At 39.2% G+C, this 16,177-nt stretch overlaps 1 pseudogene; it reads left to right on the forward strand.

Annotated features, from left to right (window-relative positions):
* The first annotated feature begins 721 nt into the window (after positions 1 to 721).
* Positions 722 to 16,171, forward strand: LOC140822070 (mRNA export factor GLE1-like; annotated as a pseudogene).
* The last annotated feature ends 6 nt before the right edge of the window (positions 16,172 to 16,177 follow it).

The following is a 16,177-nucleotide window of genomic DNA, read 5'->3' on the forward strand; positions in this document are numbered from 1 at the left end:
GCTCAATGTCATTTGATGGATAAAGTGGGATTAACAGAAGGTGCACTCCATGAGCTAAATCATGAATTTCAGCTTTGTGTTTCGGTGAGTAGACATACTTGATGTGTGTGTGATGATTTGAGAAAAGGATATCAACGAGGTTAACAACTCTGAACTCTCTTTTTCCATCAACTCTAATTTTCATGATGGATTAGTGCGTGTTTGATCTTAATTTTTTCATTTATTCTTTTAACATCATGGGACTAATAGTTGTTGACCTTTCTTCCCATTTTTCTGACAACAGGAGAAAGTGAGAAATAAAATATCAATCTTAGAGACAAATTTGGTTACGGAGAATGAGAAGTTTGCTTCTGAAATTGCTAATATATCGATAAGCATAAAAGAACACAGCAAGAGAGGGGGCGAAAATTTGATTTGCAGTATCAACATACAATGTACGACCTTTTAAATTGCATACCTCGACTCTTAATTTTCGTTATGTTTCATATATTTAAATGTTGAAATGGGTTTGAGACCCGGCATATTTTATGTATGCTATGAAGATGTTCTTTCTTTTAGCAACTTCCTTTGGAGTTTCTCCTATAATAAGTGGCTGCTTGAAAGCCAATTTGGAAACTCTTCCTTTTGAAAAATCTTATATCTGTAGTTGTACTACCTGATAACTCATAGTATCTATTGGTAATGGGAAGTAACACTTATCTTGTAATTGACTATCTGACAAAACTCATCAGATTTGTTACTGTTTTGAGATTATAAAGTTCCATGACACTTGTGACAATTGGAAGGTCATTAAGGTGTACATATATGATTGGCATATGAATTCAATTTATCTGAAAATTGTTTAAACTATCTATGATCTACATCTCAATTATGATGACCTTGATATGATTTTTCACGGCTCAGAAATTCTTTCAAGTGTTTAGCGAGGCTTTCAAGGTTGAGTTCCTATTATGTCTACTCCGATAATTTGAATAGAATGAGAATACTGTGGTTAAGACTTTATTGAATTATGGCAATGCAGAAGCACTTGATAATCACCTTACAGCTGTACAAAGAGATCATGAGCACATATCACAACTAGAAGAGAAAAGAATAAGAGACGACGCAGCTCGTGAAGAGGCTAAACGGAAAGAGAAGGCTCTCATAGAAGAAAAAATACGTCAAGAAATGATCAAAGTTGAAGAAGAGGTTCTTTCCGCACCTATATCATTTAAATATTTTTTGTATCTAAACATGATGTATGCTTATTGGCGTTCATCGTCTATATAATCCTTTTATTTCTTTTTCTGTTACGGCAACTAGATAATCTTATCTCAAATTAAGACAGCCCTTACTGTAATAGAAAAATGATTCTATTGAATTCATAAATATTTTCATGAGCCTTTGGGAATTTGTTTTTCCCCCGTGGAAATGAGGCAGATGTGACAGACATTCATATATGTATGGTTTTTCTGTCCTTTACTTCTTATGTACAAACATAAAAACGAGAACAAACTTTTAATTGATGAAAAATCTTCAGATATCCCAGCATGGTATTGTCTTCCATATCTTACTGTCATGTTGTGTATGCATCTATCTGAAAGTTTCCAAGCATTGGAAAATTGCTCAGAAAGAAATTGTTTCTAAATTATACACCAAATGATGGATGATCAATTTCATGCATTTGATTTGCCAAGAAAAACAGTTGTAGCTATGTGAATATGCATCCATCGTCCACGATTTGTTTCGTATCTTAAATAACTGTTTTTTTTTCTGGTATTTTTGGATCAATGTAGGCTAGGTTACAAGCTGAGACAGCTGAAATGGCTGAAGTGGCTGCCGAAGCTGAGAAGCAGTATGTTGAAGAAAAGAAACAAGCTGTTGAAGCAGCTGCAACCAAAAATGATGTTGAAACTTTAAGAAATGGTGTTCTCATGGTACTGGATTATTCGAAGGAAACTCTTGGGCAGGTTGCGGCTACAGTGTCTAACTATAAGAAACAGGTTCCATTATCAGGTATTTGGGGATTCTGTTATGTTGATAAATAAGAATTTTCATTTTGTCCCCCATTCTAATCTGAAGTTTGACTGAGTCTATTTGACAGAAAGACATATGACCAGAACTTCAAAAAATGCTTTAGAATTGGAGGATAAAAGACTACAGATTTATGAAAAGTTGACGTCTGAAAATGAGGCTATTAAAGGAAGTTCTAATCAGGTAAATCATTATGGATTATTCGAATTTCAAATTCTTAGATTACTGTATTGTACATTTAAATATCTTAACAGGTTTATAGAATCATTTGTCCAAAATAAGTAAGGCACATAAGGTGGTCGCAACTCTGAAAAGATCACTGCATGCTAGAGTAAATTGTGTTTGGTGGTTCTTAGGATTCATTATCTGTCTGTAATGTTTGATCGAACAAAACTTGCACAGTGAATAGTCCCAAAATTTGTTTTATAATCAAAAGCTCGATTTAGATATCGCAAGTGCACGATAGTCAAGTTATAATAAACGTAAGTGAATACGAGTATCGTTCCACAAGGACTGCGTTACAATATCTTTATTTTCAAGTAAATTTCTTTAGCAACGATAGATTGAGTTGGTGATTAAACTAAAGTGAATTTAATAACTAAAATAATTAAAATGCAAGAACAAATAATCAAGAAATCAATGATTAAATTGGATGAAAATCAAATGAGAAACGAATTTGTTGGGAATTATCAGTTCACCTACCGCTCGTGTTCAAATAATTATACTCGACTTTTACTCGTGCATTCGACGGAATTCCCTAGACTAATTAATATACTCTGTCGAGCTATATTAATACTAATCATAAACATGCAGTAATCAAGTATCCTCAATTATTTAACAGTTCACGATTGCATTACGTTCTATGGAATCCACTAGCTTTCATCCGGGTGAATTATCACTATCGACACGTATCCAATTCCGTATATCTACTAAAATTGTAAATCTGTGGTCTATACGATTCGATCCTATTGTCAATTATTCTATCGAAATCATCAACAACATGAAATAGTCAAGGGAAGTTAGCTAGACTCCAATTGAAATAAGAAAGCACAAAAGCATAAACAAATCACTCATAAAAACGTCGCTAAATAATGTTCAACAACGAGTACGGGGTAGGATCCCCTCAAATCCCAACAAATCTAAAGTTTAGCCACTAAAATTCATAATAACAAAGCAACAATCTAAGAATTAAAAACTGAATAATGAAAATACTAAAGATGACGACAGATGACGGCCACGACGCGTGGAAATCTCGAAGTCTTCGAAATCTCCTTTGCTCCTAGCCTTTTCTCCAAGAAATCTGATGAAAGTGATGAAAAATCGCCCAAAACACCGCCTCCCTCGTGTATTAGGTCTATGGTGTAGAATAGAGTCCTCAAAACTTGGAAACAAATCTTCTTTGATCTCGTCGCTCGCTAGGGCGACCACTTTTTACCGCTGGGGCGAGTGGTTCTCGAATTAAAATCATCGGCCATGTCCATGGTCTCGCTGGGGCGGTCACTTTTGACCGCCCTAGCGAGAGGTTCGCGCAAATACTCCTCGGCTGGATTAAAATTCTCGCTGGGGCGGTCACTTTTGACCGCCCTAGCGAGACACTCGCGCATCAACTACTCGATCAACTTAAAATGCTCGCTGGGGCGGACACTTTCGACCGCCCTAGCGAGATCTCTTCGCTGCTGTGCCAAATAAAATCCCACTTTTCGGTCCAATTCCTACAAAACAACCACAAAATACACGAGATCAGCCATATGCTAAATAATGATAGAAAAATGCTAAATTAAACTAAAACAAACTAATATGATGCATGAATGCGACTCGAAAACAACACTAAAAACACGTAAAAACGAGTCCTATCAACCCCCTCATACTAACCTTTTGCTCGCCCTCGAGTAAAATAGGTTAAAGCACGAGATTCTAACAAACTCAACAAACACAAAAAAAAAAAGAAAACTCAACCAAGAAAAAAAACTAACACGAGTAAATGTCAATGGTGAGTTAACAGCGTTTATGTTCATGCCTCAGTTTACTTTCCCATAACCAATCAAGTCAAATCACAACCGAATACTTATTCTCATCTACACATAAATTTCGACACTAATTTGAACGTGTGTGTGTGTCATGATGGGTCTAGTCATTCGTACTTCAAATAGATCAATTATCAAATCATGCGAGTCACTCAATTAACACTTCAATACAAGTCTCATTAGCATGCATCCCCGTGTCCATTCATCACTAGCCACAAATTGAACTTTATTCAGCTTTTAAGTACAGATAAGGGTGTCGAAAAGAAGGAAAATAAGCTCAAGTGGCTAAAAATTGGGAGTACACCGATCATTTTCATTGTGCAATCGTCAAGACTTTTCGTCTGACTTTCCTCGTCTCCTTACATCTCCAACTTTTAGCCTAGGAATAGAATTTCATTCCTTTTATTTCGGCTCCCCCTCACCTTACATCTCCTTCTTTTTTTTCTTTTTCTTATTTTTTTTTAATTGCACAATTTTACACCTGTACTCCCTAGGCTAAGAATATAATACTTTGGATCACGGCTGGTTAGGAGTATGACATTGTAATTCAGTGCAATGGAAAAGAGGTAAATGTAAAGTTCAAGGCAAATCAAATTTTCTCATTCCAGGTCCCAATTAGCGACTTGTTTTCACGGGTTTACATGCCAAATCAACTCACAAATGATGCAGTTCAAGTTAACCACACAGAATTTTCAAATTTCACCATTATTCCTACAAAGTTCTAGTCCCCACACATGTGTGCTCAAAAGGTTCAAATTTTGTACCAAAATTCATGCTTTAACAATCAAGAGTATCATTCACGACATGACCCAATCAACTCTTTTGTAACCTATCAATTCAAATCATCATTGGCTTATAAACGATGTCTTCTCACCATTTACGACACCCAACAAAAGAAATCAACATAAACGACACCAAACAAAAAAAATGCAACGAAACTAAACCAATTACTAAACAATCAAAGCAATAACCAATTAACTAAACAACCAAAACAATCTACCCACCCCCTCATACTAGAGTTGTGCCATGCCCTCATAGCACAAAACGAAACAAAGACTAAAAACATAAAAACGAATGAATGCAAATGCAATGACAAAACAAAAAAAAATAAAAATAAAAAGAAAGGGGAAACAGTGAACTCCCCTGATCAGAAATCCTCATCCTCGTCATGCTCAGGTGGTGGGACTCCCTCGTCAGCCGGTGGCGGCATAGGATAATGGTACTGGAACTGGAAGGTTGGCGGGTATGCGGGTACAGGTGGCCGGCCGGATGTGTCGATGCCCAAATGCGTGGAGATCCCCTGTACCAAGTACTCGACGTTCTGAATATGAGCTTGATTGACGGCCTGATACTCAGTCTGATAAGTGGCCCAAGCGCCCAATTCGTTGATGCGATCTCGCATGGCATGGCGGCGTGGCTGCGGAGGTGGCTGTGCTGCTCCCCCATAATCGAAAAATACATCCTCGGGCAGCTCTGCCTGTCTCTTCTCCCTCTTGGATCGATAAAGAGCGTCATCGATAGCTCTCATCGGTGGTAGCCACTCATCATCATCGGCAAATATCACCCCCGCTCGGGCACATAGCTCAGACACGATCGTCGGAAAATAAAACGCCAAATTGCTGCTGTGTATGCACATGTTGAGCTGTCCAAAGATGAGTCTGCCCACATCAATCGCCATCCCAGTCTGGATGGCATACAGAACAACCGCCCGCTCACGCTGGACATCACTCGTATGCCCAACCGGCATCAATCTCTTAGATAGAAACGCATACCACATCGCCGCGTCCACTCTCAAAAATTTTTCAAGAAAAACCGTATACGTCCCCGGTTGTTTCCACGTGGTGCCCGGATAACAGAGTGTGTGAATAATCAAATTATAATTCGGGTTAAGTACCCACGCCTGAAACTCAGAGTCATCCACCGACGGTAAACCCAGCAAGTCATTGATAGTTCTCGAATCATACGGGACTAGACGCCCCCGCACCGATGCCTTATGCTCACTCCCCTCCGGAGCATTGGCATAGAATTCACGTACAACCGGAACCATCGCGGCATTCGGTTGTGCTAAAAAATTACTCCACCCTCGTCCCTCTACTAAGACTTCCGGAAAATAACGAATAACAGATGTAGTAAACCCTCACTCCGGGATTGGTTTTCTATGTAGTTTAGCATGCTCAAACCGCTCCCGAGCTTTCTCATTAACAAAATTAGACGGAGTCGAACGAGAACTAGAGGCACCGTGAGTTACCTTAGACCGTTTAGGTGCCATGTCGAGATGGGAGTGCAAAGAGTCTGAAGTCGCCGGAAAATTTTCGAAGTTCGCCGGAGAAGCTCGCCGGAATCCTTGGAAGATGACCGGAGTAGAAGAAATTGTAGTGTAAACGCGTCCCGGTGGAGTGTAGCGTCCAAGATCGAGTCTTTTCCCTGAAAAGATCACAAAATAAGAAGATTTGAACTTAAAAGAAGGAGGAGGCGCCGATTAATTGAGAGAAATGGGTAGGGTTCGAGTGGGGAAGAAAGGAGAAAGGGAAAGGTTTTCATATCTGCGCGACTCGCTAGGGCGGTCAAAAGTGTCCGCCCTAGCGAGTGGTTTTCGGTGACTGACTGTTTGAAAAAAAAATGAGGGCGCGTTGGGGCGGTCAAAAGTGACCGCCCTAGCGAGGAGTGTTCGCCAGGAAAACCAATTTTAAAAAAATTCACTCGCTGGGGCGGTCAAGAGTGACCGCCCTAGCGAGGAGTGTTCGCCAGGAAAACCAATTTTAAAAAAATTCACTCGCTGGGGCGGTCAAAAGTGACCGCCCGAGCGAGGCTTTCTCGGTGGCTATGTTCTTGAAAAAAAAACGACGTCTCGCTGGGGCGGTCGGTTTTGACCGCCCTAGCGAGATACTCTCGAAAAAAAAACTAAATTAAAACAATGAATGCCATGCCATGCAACTACCTAAATGCAAATGATACGATGAAGGAATAAAGGAAAAAGAATAAAAAGGAGAAGAAGCAGTTCTCAATTTATAGTCTAGAGCTCGACTTTTCACCCATGTCCTCAACGACTGTCATGGAGCCGAGTGACTCCAATTTGTGGCTCAATTGTGCCACCAATATAGTGCTTTAATCTTTGGGCGTTCACAGTAAACGTCCCTTCCTTGCCATCATGCAACACCACTGCACCTGATGGGAACACCTCGGCTATGATGAATGGTCCTGACCATCTGGACTTCAGCTTGCCCGGAAAAAGTCGTAAGCGAGAGTTGTATAACAACACCGCTTCACCCACTTTGAATTCCCTTCTTATAATGTGTTTATCATGGGCTCTTTTGGTGCGTTCCTTGTAAGATAGGGCAAGATCATAAGCTGTACCTCGGAACTCATCCAACTGACTCAACTGCAGCAATCGTTTCTCACCTGCAAGAGCAAAATCAAAGTTAAGTGCTTTGGTCGCCCAATATGCTCTATGCTCTAATTCTACGGGTAGATGACATGCTTTACCAAAAAGTAACCTATATGGTGTAGTGCTTATAGATGTTTTAAAAGCAGTACGATAAGCCCACAAAGCATCATCTAACCGAATGGACCAGTATTTTCTATTCACATTCACTGTCTTCTCTAGAATCCTCTTAATCTCTCGATTGGACACTTCAACTTGTCCACTAGTTTGGGGATGGTATGGAGTGGAAACTTTGTGGGTGACACCATATTTGCCCAACAGTTTATCAAAAATTTTATTGCAAAAGTGGGTGCCACCATCACTTATGATTGCACGTGGTGTACCAAATCGATTAAAAATGTGTTTCTTCAAAAATTTTAACACCACTTGTGCATCATTCGTGGCACAAGCCTCTGCCTCCACCCATTTCAACACATACTCCACTGCCACCAAAATAAATTTCTTTGCAAAAGAAGCAGGAAAAGGACCCATAAAATCAATCCTCCACACATCAAATATTTCACACTCAATAATATTATTCAAAGGCATCTCATGACGGTTAGAAATATTACCTGTGCGTTGGCATCTATCACAATTGAGAACATACAAACGAGCATCCTTAAAAAGAGTTGGCCAATAGAAGCCACATTCAAGTACCTTAGATGCCGTCCGTATGGGTCCAAAGTGACCACCTACCTCACGGTCATGGCAGTGGTTCAGAATTTGACTGGTTTCCTCCTCCGCTACACATCTCCTTATCATGGCATCTGCACAGATCTTAAACAAAAATGGTTCCTCCCAAAAATAATATTTCACGTCAGAAAAGAATTTCTTTCTTTGGTGAAACGATAAATTTGGGGGAGGTGTGCCAGTGACAAGAAAATTTGCAACATTGGCATACCAAGGGCACGCATTCACCTCAAACAATTGCTCATCAGGGAACCAGTCATCTATATCAGTATCAACGTCATTAATTCTAACATCCTCAAGCCTAGACAGATGATCAGCAACCACATTTTCTACACCCTTTTTATCTCGAATCTCGAGATCAAATTCTTGCAATAGTAAAATCCACCTAATTAACCTAGGTTTCGCATCTTTCTTAGCAAGCAAGTATTTTAGGGCAGAATGATCTGTATACACAATCACTTTAGACAGAACAAGGTATGAATGAAATTTCTCGAAAGCAAATACTATAGCAAGTAATTCCTTTTCAGTAGTAGCGTAATTCAATTGAGCATCATTTAAGGTCTTACTTGCATAGTAGATGATATGAAATACCTTGTTCTTCCTTTGACCTAGCACCGCACCAACAGCTGTATCACTAGCATCGCACATCACCTCAAACGGTAACTCCCAATCAGGGGCAGTCAGAACAGGTGCTGTCACCAAGCTCTCCTTGAGTATTTCGAATGCCTGCAGACAAGTAGAATCAAACTTAAACTCAACATCTTTCATCAACAAAGAGGATAAAGGCTTAGCAATTTTAGAAAAATCCTTAATAAAACGCCTATAAAAACCCGCATGTCCTAGGAAACTTCTGACTCCCTTTATCGATGCAGGTGGTGGTAGATTTTTGATTACTTCCACCTTGGCCTTGTCTACCTCGATTCCATTCTCCGACACCTTGTGTCCTAACACAATCCCCTCTTGCACCATGAAATGACACTTCTCCCAATTTAACACCAAATTGCTTTCTTCACATCTAATAAGCACCAAGTTTAAATTCTCTAAACATTCATTAAATGAAGAGCCAAAAATGGAGAAATCATCCATAAAAACTTCAAGAAAATTCTCAATCATGTCATGAAAGATAGCGGTCATGCATCTTTGAATGTAGCGGGTGCATTGCATAGACCAAAGGGCATACGTCTAAACGCAAAAGTACCATAAGGGCAAGTGAAAGTAGTTTTCTCTTGGTCCTCAGGTGCAATTGTGATTTGATTGTATCCCGAATATCCATCCAAAAAACAGTAAAATTCATGACCGGCTAATCGTTCAATCATTTGATCAATAAATGGCAAGGGAAAGTGATCTTTACGGGTTGCATCATTTAATTTCCTATAATCCATGCACACACGCCAACCCGTAACAGTTCTAGTGGGAATCAACTCATTTTTTTCATTGGTAATAATAGTAATCCCACCCTTTTTAGGCACACATTGTACAGGACTTACCCACGCACTATCAGAGATAGGATAGATAATACCTGCATCCAGAAGTTTGATCGTTTCAGCTTTTACTACCTCTTGCATCTTTGGATTGAGTCTCCTTTGAGGTTGTGCTAGGGGTGAGTATTTATCCTCCATTAGAATTTTGTGCATGCAGATCGAAGGACTTATCCCCTTGATGTCTGCAACTTTCCAAGCGAATGCTCCTCTATGCTCCTTAAGGACTCCTAAGAGCTTACTCTCCATATCATCTGTCAAAGAAGAGGAAATAATAACAGGCAGTTTATTATTTTCTCCTAGATATACGTACTTGAGATGTGGAGGTAGTGGTTTGAGCTCCAAAGTAGGTGGCTCCTCTAGGCTCGACTTTTGAGGCATTAAATCTTTTCTGTCTCCCAATTCCTCTAGTCGAAGCCTCACTTGCTTTCTCCAAGGTGGAATGGCATTCAAGTGAGCTACCATCTCCATCTTTTCCTCGTCTAACTCGTCCTCCTGCTTTTTCGTAGTGAGAGTGGCCTCCAATGGCTCTTGCAATCCATCCTGCACAAAATCACAAACGAGAGAATCTAAGACATCAACACGAAAACAACTATCATTGTGCATTGTGTGCTTGAGAGTATTAAAAACATCAAAAATAATTTCTTCTTCTCCAACTCTCAGTCTCAATTTTCCCTCGTCAACATCAATCAGTGCTTTCCCTGTAGCCAGAAATGGTCTCCCTAGGATTAAAGGCATCTCTAAATCTTCCTCCATGTCAAGTACTACAAAATCTGCAGGAAAAATAAACTTATCCACTTTCACCAAGACATCTTCGATAATCCCACGTGGATACTTGACAGATCTGTCAGCCAGCTGCAATGACATCCTAGTTGGCTTGGGTTCACCCAATCCCAGTCTCCTAAACACAGAATAGGGCATCAAATTAATACTCGCACCAAGATCACATAGAGCTTTATGAAAATTAATATCACCAATAATGCAAGGTATAGAGAAACTCCCTGGATCTTTTTGCTTTGGAGGCATCTTGTTTTGAACTAAAGCGGAGCAATTTTCAGTCAAGTTCACAGTCATATGATCTTCTAGCTTCCGCTTATTCGCCAAAATATCTTTCAAGAATTTTGCATAACTTGGCATATTCAATAAAGCATCAGCAAAAGGAATGTTAATATGCAGTTTTTTGAATATCTCAAGAAATTTATCAAATTGTGCATCTATCTTAGCTTTTTTCATTGCTGCAGGAAAAGGTGGGGGGATAACAATTTTATTCGGTGCAATAGGTGTAAATGTAGAGTTAGAAGACTTACCTCCTTGATGTTCCACATCATCCTCACCTTGCTTGTTTTTTTTCTCATTAGACTCAAGTGCTTTTCCACTGCGCAATTCCACAGCTTTCACCTGCTCTCTCGGGTTAGTCTCCGTGTTGCTTGGCAAAGTTCCTTGCTCCCTATTAGCAATTAACTTAGCCAACTGCCCAATTTGATTCTCTAACCCCTTTATGGATGCATCCTGATTCTGAAATCTCGTCTCGGTTGCTGAAATAAATTTAGTCATCATTTGCTCTAAATTTGACTTCTCCTCCCTAGGCGGTTCTGGCTTGAATCCTTGGTGCATCCCATGTGGTGGACCTCTTTGTTGGCGGTTTTGGTTGTTTTGACCTCCCCACGAAAAGTTTGGGTGATTCCTCCATCCCGGATTATATGTGTTTGAATACGGGTCATTTCTTGGACGGTTCTGGAATACCACTTGTTTTACCGGTGCTCCTTCAGGCACATAGAATGGATTTCCGTCTTGGCAATCCTGCACGTCATGCTCACCTCCACACTTATCACAGAATATCTCTTGCAGACGCATAGCCGATCCACTCGCACTCATCCCATCAATCTTTCTGTTCAAAGCCTCTAACTGTGCTGATACCGCAGACAAATCAGTAACTTGATTAACTCCAGCACCTCGTCTCTGCCTATCAGACTGAGGCTGATAGCTACTAGCAGCCATCTCCTCTAATAACTCATATCCTTCCTCAGCCGTCTTTCTCAGTAAGTTACCACAGGCAGCAGCATCTATCATAGTACGGTTAGAAGTAAGCAGACCGTAGTAGAAAGTTTGAACAACTAACCCAAGAGGTAGCTCGTGGTGGGGACATCTCCTCAACAAGTCCTTATAGCGCTCCCATGCCTCGTAAAGTGACTCGTTCTCATATTGAGCAAACGTAGTAATGTCGGCTCTAAGCTTCATGGTCTTCGACGGAGGAAAGTACTTGATCAAGAATGTCTTTGCCATATCCTCCCATGTAGTGATAGACCCTACAGGCAAACAATTTAACCACGACCTAGCTTTATCTCTCAGTGAAAAAGGAAATAGACGTAAACGTACAGCATCATCAGAAACGCCATTAAACTTAAAAGTATCACAAATTTCAAGAAAGTCAGCTATATGAGAATTAGGGTCGTCAAGTGCACTTCCCCCAAATTGGACAGTGTTCTGAATCATCTGAATGATAGCTGGCTTGATCTCAAACTAATTTACTCGGATGGCTGGTCTTACGATGCTTGGACGCGCTCCCTCAAGAGACGGCTGTGCATAATCCAGCATCGGTATTCGCCTTGGCTCCTCTCTTTGTTGCTCACCTTCTATTCTTTCCATTGCTCTTTGCTGCTGTAGTCGACGTCTAGCTGTGCGTTCAATCTCGGGATCAAAAGGCTCAAGCTTAAACTCGAGTGATCTTCGCATGCACCACAAGAAAGATCTGGAACACAATGAGAGTATCAAATAACAATAAAATAAATAATACTAAAGAATTTAAATGAGAAATAAAAATTGTGAATCAACAGTCCCCGGCAGCGGCGCCAAAAACTTGATCGAGCAAAACTTGCACAGTGAATAGTCCCAAAATTTGTTTTATAATCAAAAGCTCGATTTAGATATCGCAAGTGCACGATAGTCAAGTTATAATAAATGTAAGTGAATACGAGTATCGTTCCACAAGGACTGCGTTACAATATCTTTATTTTCAAGTAAATTTCTTTAGCAACGATAGATTGAGTTGATGATTAAACTAAAGTGAATTTAATAACTAAAATAATTAAAATGCAAGAACAAATAATCAAGAAATCAATGATTAAATTGGATGAAAATCAAATGAGAAACGAATTTGTTGGGAATTATCAGTTCACCTACCGCTCGTGTTCAAATAATTATACTCGACTTTTACTCGTGCATTCGACGGAATTCCCTAGACTAATTAATATACTCTGTCGAGCTATATTAATACTAATCATAAACATGCAGTAATCAAATATCCTCAATTATTTAACAGTTCACGATTGCATTACGTTCTATGGAATCCACTAGCTTTCATCCGGGTGAATTATCACTATCGACACGTATCCAATTCCGTATATCTACTAAAATTGTAAATCTGTGGTCTATACGATTCGATCCTATTGTCAATTATTCTATCGAAATCATCAACAACATGAAATAGTCAAGGGAAGTTAGCTAGACTCCAATTGAAATAAGAAAGCACAAAAGCATAAACAAATCACTCATAAAAACGTCGCTAAATAATGTTCAACAACGAGTACGGGGTAGGATCCCCTCAAATCCCAACAAATCTAAAGTTTAGCCACTAAAATTCATAATAACAAAGCAACAATCTAAGAATTAAAAACTGAATAATGAAAATACTAAAGATGACGACGGATGACGGCCACGACGCGTGAAAATCTCGAAGTCTTCGAAATCTCCATTGCTCCTAGCCTTTTCTCCAAGAAATCTGATGAAAGTGATGAAAAATCGCCCAAAACGACGCCTCCCTCGTGTATTAGGTCTATGGTGTAGAATAGAGTCCTCAAAACTTGGAAACAAATCTTCTTTGATCTCGTCGCTCGCTAGGGCGACCACTTTTTACCGCTGGGGCGAGTGGTTCTCGAATTAAAATCATCGGCCATGTCCATGGTCTCGCTGGGGCGGTCACTTTTGACCGCCCTAGCGAGAGGTTCGCGCAAATACTCCTCGGCTGGATTAAAATTCTCGCTGGGCGGTCACTTTTGACCGCCCTAGCGAGACACTCGCGCATCAACTACTCGATCAACTTAAAATGCTCGCTGGGGCGGACACTTTCGACCGCCCTAGCGAGATCTCTTCGCTGCTGTGCCAAATAAAATCCCACTTTTCGGTCCAATTCCTACAAAACAACCACAAAATACACGAGATCAGCCATATGCTAAATAATGATAGAAAAATGCTAAATTAAACTAAAACAAACTAATATGATGCATGAATGCGACTCGAAAACAACACTAAAAACACGTAAAAACGAGTCCTATCAATGTTGTTCATGAGCACAATTTCAATGATATGACATTTATGAACCACAATTGTCTGTCCAATCCAGGGTAAGCGAAGAACTTGACAGAATTTCAATAGGCTGATTAAAACCATCTCTGCTATTGTAGAAAATGTCAGGTCAGTAAACCAATAAGTCTTTCAGTTAGTTGTTCAATAGCTTTTATTTTCTTCACATAAAATATCTTATGTTATGTGTGAATTACACATTTTTGTTTTTTTTTTCAACAGAACAAAAGCAGATGAGTTGGTCAATATAATCAGCAGTCCGGAATATCCTCAGTCCCTCAGTATCCTGTCCTTCGCAGAAAAGGTACTGTTATTATCACTTGAAGGAGTTATGTGTTTCATTTATTTGTTTGAATATATAAGAGATTTGATATTTAGTATATTTAGGAGGAAGAAAATTACATCGTCATGCTCAGAGAATGTCTGATAAATGTGTGTTTACTGAAGGAGTCGTGATGTTTACAGGTGGTCTTCAACTGTGAAAATTCTCAAAAGAGCGACGGATTTATTTTTTCCTGTAGTCGTGTCATTGTTCTCGTCACCTCCAAGGTAAACTCTGCTGTGAAGAATTCCATTGCCACTTGTTATCTAATGATTCTAGTTAGTTATTATGAAATCAATTGTTCGCTACAAAGTCCTTTTATGTTCTCTTCTTTTGTGTAAGACAATTCATCTTTATGCCTGGATTTGTATGCTCGTGTCCATTGAAGCAGCAATTCAACATGTTGATCCTTGAAAATATGTTGTTTGTTAACTTTTTTCATTGAATACAGATTCCATTAGCTTTGGACATTCTCTTGGCGGAGTTGAACAGAGTCTGCATGTACATTGTGCCCAAATTTGTAGAATACTCTCCGGTAATAAATCTAATTTGGTGTTTTAAGCATTTGTTTTTTGTAAGTTTTCTATTTTTCTTTCTTATGGTTTTCTGATGTAAAAGTATGTGCAGTTTCATTTAATTTTAAAGTTCTCTTCAAGAGTCATATGAAATTATTGGACTTGTTCAGAAACATTCTTGTTCTCTTTTGGTTTTTTGACAGAACTGCTGTAAATTGTTACCATATTTATGTTATATGTAACATGTATATTTTCAAACCAGAGAAGCTTATTTCAAAGCTATTGGCTACAAAGAAATTTATGGAAAGATCGAGAGCACTGATAGTTATGTAGAGAGGTTGAGTTCAATCATGAGACTCTATGGAGCTTTAGTGCAGGTTTGGTGCTCCATCTCTACTTGAGTTTTTAACCAAAATCTTCCAATACATTTTACTGGTATGATACAAGCCTGAGTTCTGATAGTCTTGTTTTGACAGACTGAAATTGGTGGCTTTCAGAATCTCCATGGACTTAACGAAGGTTGGGCATGGCTTGCAAGTTTTCTAAATTCTCTTCCGGCTAATCTTTATACCGCAGTTGCACTTCAACATTTTCTTGAAGTAAGCTGGCATTTGCCTTTTCACATTTTTTTATATTTGATGCATAAGTAAGAAGTCATTTACGAATGTCCAGATGTCTGGATATGCCCTTTACCGAAGATACAGAAATCAATATGACAAGTTGCTGAGGATTATTGCCCGAGACTTCCTCAAAGCACTAAAAGAAGGCAATTCGGATTCAGTAAATGCCAAGCTGATCAAGGTGAAAACGTCTATAATTAATTACATAGAATCAAGCCAGTTCAAGAAAGAACCAGAAGGATTGCAACTGAGAGACCATTTGGATTCGAATGATTTTTTTTGATGTTCCATTTTTTGACATCTATTGATGTGCGGTTCATCTGATCAATCATGTGCCAATTAGTGTTGCTGGACTACTAGAACACGAAAGCCAAACGTCGGGAAATGTTACCTAATTTGACTACATCCTCTTGAATAATGGAGATCCTCCCAAATTTGAAGTGCTCCCAAAATTATACTCCATGACCAAAGAACACACAAAAGGGCGGTTGAGAAGATTTTTTTTTCTTCGCAAATTCGTTGTTCTGAATTGCATTTTTGTTTTTGCAGCGGAGAGCATACGGATACTACTAGCAATTTTTTTAGGAATTATCGAGCAATACCTGTGGATTGTCAAACAAAATATGGAACTTTTCCGTTGTACTACAGCATTATGTAAAACAAGGTAGATCGAATCCCAATTTAGTTATTGTCGTACATCAATCAAATCCAACTGATATTTTGAGCTTCTCTATT

This window comes from Primulina eburnea, unplaced genomic scaffold (genome assembly GCF_022965805.1).
Source record: "Primulina eburnea isolate SZY01 unplaced genomic scaffold, ASM2296580v1 ctg739_ERROPOS11973397, whole genome shotgun sequence".
NCBI classification, from domain to species: domain Eukaryota; kingdom Viridiplantae; phylum Streptophyta; class Magnoliopsida; order Lamiales; family Gesneriaceae; genus Primulina; species Primulina eburnea.